The following is a 4,678-nucleotide window of genomic DNA, read 5'->3' as shown; positions in this document are numbered from 1 at the left end:
ATCTAAATAATGAAAGATTGATGCTTTTAAGGAGAAATTTTTACTCTTTTATCTAAGAGTTGACAAAGGATTAAGGAATAGATTCAAAAATGAAGGGAAAATCTGGTCAGGCATTCTAGCAGAAAGCCATTTTTAAGCTACTTTGCCCTGAGGGCATTTGTCTAGCCCAAACAAAAAGAGCTTTGATTGCCTTATAGGATAAAGATGACAGAAAAGACGGCAGAGACCCTGTAAAAGCTGGAGTTTTTGCCAAAAGATCCTCCCCAAATTCAGCTTGGTTGACCCAAAGTAGAGCTGCTTTATCTAGGATGCAGCCCAGGTTCTAAATGAAGTGTTAGGGAAAGGGGCAGTGTCTGACAGTGGAAGCAAAAGGGGAGCGAGAGGGGAGTAGACTTTTTGAGATGTTTGCCTCGAGTGGGGTAGATTTGGTCAAAGGCACTGTTCTTCTGGGAAGCTCTTTTTCCTGGTCCTGTGGCTACAGAATGTGGGCTTTTCTTGGAGCATTTTGGTCCGTGCCCATTGGTCCTTTGCAATATGTATTCATTTTATTTCCTTTTTTTGACTTGTTGCACTGGCTAGGTTTTTCAGCACTGTGTTGAATAAGAATGATGAGCATAGACATCCTCTACCCAATCTTCGAGGAAAAGCAGCTTAGTTTTTAACCATTAAATATAATGTTAGAATGTAGATATTTGATATTTTTTTAAACCAAATTGAAGACGTTTCCTTGTATTCCTATTTTTGGAAATGTTTATCATGAGTGGGTGTTGAATTTTGTCAAAAGCATTTTCTTTACATATTGATGTAATCATATGATTTTTCTTTTCTAGCCTGTTAATACAGTAGGTAATGCTGATTTTTGAATGCTGAACCAGTCTTGTATTCCTGAAATTAAGCCCACTTGGTCATGTATGTAATTCTTTTATATATTGCTGAATTTGATTTGCTAATTTTGTCAAGAATTTTTGCGTATATTCATGAAGTACATTCATTGATTTGTAGTTATTATTATTATTTTTCATATTGTCTTTGTCTGGTTTTGGTGTCCAGGTAATACTAGTGTCATAAAATGAATTGAGTCAAATCATTGTGTTGTCCACCAAAACAATGGTATATGTCAGGTACATATCAAACTTAGGAAGTTAAAATTGAAAAATACCAAAAAAATGAATTGGGAAGTATACCCTCCTTTTCTGTTTTTTGGAAGATATTGTATGTAGAATTGTTGTTAACTCTTCTTAAAGTGTTTGGTAGAATTCTCCAGTAAAGTCATCTGGACCTGTAGATTTGGGAGGGGTGTTAACTATAAGTTTAATTTCTTTAACAGCTGTAGGGACACTAAGAATATCTAATTAATGTTAAATGAGCTGTGGTAGTTTTTGTTTTTCAAGGAATTGGTCCATCTAATCCAAGTTGTCAAGTTCATATGTGTGGAGTTGTTTGTAATTGCTGTCATCTGAATGTTTGCATATCCCCCCAAATCATATGTTGAAACCCTAATGCCCAATAGAATGGCATTGAGAGGTGGTGTCTTTGGGAGGCGATTGGGTTGTGACAGAAAAGGTTTCACGAATGAGGATAGTACCCGGATAAGAAGCTCTAGAAGCATCCACTGCCCTCTTCCACCATGTGAGGACACTGCCAAGACCTCCCAGCCTCCACAACCGTAAGAAATAAATTTATGTTGTTACCCAGTCTGTGGTATTTTGTTATAGCAGCTCAAATGAACCAAGCTGGTAATATTCCCTTTCTATTTTTTTAGATGTTGCATCTCTGGCCAGCTGACTTCATTTGCTCCAAGTCTGGGACATCTGAGGCGTCAAAGAAAATCCAGGCAACTGGGCCACCGTGTTGTTGCTCAGATCCCTGGCTGGTCTGCTTTCTTCTTTCCACCTTTCAGTCTTATGTTTGTTTTATAAACAGTGTCAGGGTTTTTATGGTACTTAAGTAGCAGGAGGAATAAGGCAAAGTTGATCTACTCTATATTCCTAGAGTGTAAGCCCCCATCTTTAGTTTTTGATGTTAGTGTGTGGCTTATGTCTTGCTAAGGTATTGCGTCCAAATCATTTTTTTGACAAGATAAAATCATTTCGTGCCTATTACTGTAAGACCGTTGTTGTCCATTTGGCAAGTCTTACTTATATTCAGTGGCCTGAGATGCTTGGTGAATACAACTTCTGAATACGTGGAAATATTTTAAGATTGATTTAGAGCAGACTACTTCTATTATAGCAACAGATTTGCCCTCATTTTTATTTGTGAGTATTTATAAATAAAAGTTTATTTGACAAATAAAATATGGTAGTTTAATTCTTCGAAGGCAGTTTACAGACAGATCTGCTACAGGATAATTATAGGTGTTTCAAACCTGGATTTGGTTCCATGGACAAATGTATAAGTAGAAGAGAAACATTGCCAGGAAGGAGCATAAATGTGCATTCAAATGACTTTAATCGTTAAGTTATACTTTCAGTTCTTTCTGACAAGAATGTCAAATCTGTCTCTCACAGTTAAATTGATTGGCCCAGTAATCTGAAATAAATGGTCTGAGATTGTGAGTTTACGTTTTAAAATCCTTTCCATTTAGCCAGAGGGAGAGACCATATCACACACACACTTCTTCTATGAAAAAATATGACTATTCTGCCTGTTTTAATTTTGTTAATCAGTTTCCCCCTGTTATTCACATTGCTTTATAGCGGTTTTCATAAACAATACATTGGCCTACACCAAGGATTATTAGGTGTTTCACAGCACAGGTGTGAGACTTTTTGACATCTCCAGTGTTAATCATCATTGACTCAGTGATCCTTGTGCAATGGTGAGTAAAGCTAAGGGAGGGAATGTAGGCTTTTAAATTGTGAAGCAAAATCATCGTTCTGGGATTTTACCGGGAATTACACATTGGGTTATGAAATGTCAAGAGGCCCAAATATGAATTTAAGTTAGAGCTTTACAAAGTAACATTAAGTTATCCTCTTAATGCATTTTAATATAATTTCCTTTAGTATCCTTCAACATCCTCTAAGCCCATAGTGCTTCACAGTTATTTTAAAATCAATCCCTAAGTCAATATCCTTTCTTTGTAATTTTAGTATCCTCCAATCTCCTAAGAACAGCTGCAAGTTGAAATGGTGTTGGAGAACTGTGGCAAAAATCTAATAAAAAAAAATGGCTTCATTTTGCAGGGAAAGGTGTATTAGGTAATTGACAGAGAATGACCAGGAACATGGATGTAGGAGTAGGTCAGACAGATTGAATTGTTAAGTATTTTCAACCCACTGTAAATGAAATTTTGAAATCAATATGCCATTTTTGTTGCATAAGCCTGTTAAGGACAGAAGCAAGATGGAAAGATGTAATACTGATTTGTTTAGCCGCTAAAGCAAGTGGAAGTGCTGTGTGTAAAAGTTCCAGGATCTCTTGAAAAAAGCAAGTTGCACTCTTACATAATTTTGCTTTAGAAAAGGGTATTTATAATTGTGTATGAGATAATTGTGCATTATAGACTATTGCAATGCACATGATGCTAATTTTTCATCTTGGAACGTCTTATTGACTTTTTTTTTGTTTGTTTCTTTAGGGTTGCAGTGGGTTTTCCGTAACAGCTTTTTTTTTTTTTTAAGTTTATTTTTTAGTAATCTCTACACCCAATGTGTGGTTCAAACTCACAACCCCAAGATCAAGTTGAATTCTTTTCCAACTGAGCCAGCCAGGTGTCCCCCATAACAGTTCTAGGCTAGACACAGACTTACTGAGGTTTCTCTATGCTTTATCATGCTGCATGCAAATACAGGAATTCTAGGCAGCCGTGATATCTCAAGTACATTTGGTTCCTTACCCAACAGCCATTTCCCTCTTCTTTTTTTTTTTTTCCCACTAGGCCTCCATATTTTTTGGGTTCCACTCATTCTTTGCAGTCCTGTGCTTAGAGAAGAGATAAATCCTGGTAAGGCCCTTTCTCCTAGCCAGTGATCTGTTTAGAGATGTGACTATCAACCAGTTTGGCCAAGGAGACATGGGAAATATGCTGGAGGAACTTCTGGGAAGATTTTCCCTGCTTTCAAAAAGGACACAGGAGGGAGGGAATCATCTGTTCTTCTGAACATTGTGACTGAATGTGACCCTTGAACTACTCATGGATAAGCAGAAGATGGAAAGGACAGACCTGATGACAATACTGAGCTGCTGAATTTGGAATGAAATTGGGGGCTGCCCTACACCCAGACTTGTTGGTGAGATGTTACATCTCCCTCTGTTGAGGCCTTTTGGGTCAAGATTCTTTATTACTTGCAACTGAAAAGGTCCTGTTAAAATAGTATTATATTACAGCAGCCTTGGCTTACGTAACATCTTCCGCTTAGATGACATATATAAGATTTGTGCTCCTAACTTGGGTGATTCTCTCTTATTAAGCATGATGCACTAGTCGTGAAGGATTAAAGAAAAAAAGGATAAGATCGAAATTGCTTTGTAGCTTTGGAAAACTATCAGGACTTTCCATCCCATTGAAAGCAGGCTTCTAAGGATGAGTTGCTCTTGTTTCCAAATGATGTGTGGTGGTGAGAGGGAGAAATGACAGTGATGGTGTCACACAGGGTGTCACACAGGGTGATGGTGCTTCTACGAAGCCTGGACGATGAGGCTGGAGAACTGGGGTTCTGTGGAATCATGCTAT

The 4,678-nt window shown here is 37.6% G+C and overlaps 1 long non-coding RNA gene across 1 annotated transcript; it reads left to right on the top strand.

Moving 5' to 3' along the window:
- Positions 1–703: 703 nt before the first annotated feature.
- On the top strand, positions 704–4,352 carry LOC131517339 (uncharacterized). Its single transcript, XR_009264531.1, has 4 exons — positions 704–1,666; positions 1,763–1,873; positions 2,700–2,821; positions 3,884–4,352. It is a non-coding gene; the product is annotated as an uncharacterized LOC131517339 (long non-coding RNA).
- The last annotated feature ends 326 nt before the right edge of the window (positions 4,353–4,678 follow it).

Source organism: Neofelis nebulosa, chromosome 7, assembly GCF_028018385.1.
Source record: "Neofelis nebulosa isolate mNeoNeb1 chromosome 7, mNeoNeb1.pri, whole genome shotgun sequence".
Classification (NCBI taxonomy): domain Eukaryota; kingdom Metazoa; phylum Chordata; class Mammalia; order Carnivora; family Felidae; genus Neofelis; species Neofelis nebulosa.
Note: the sequence above shows the minus strand (reverse complement) of the source record. Positions and strands in the feature narration are given on the sequence as shown.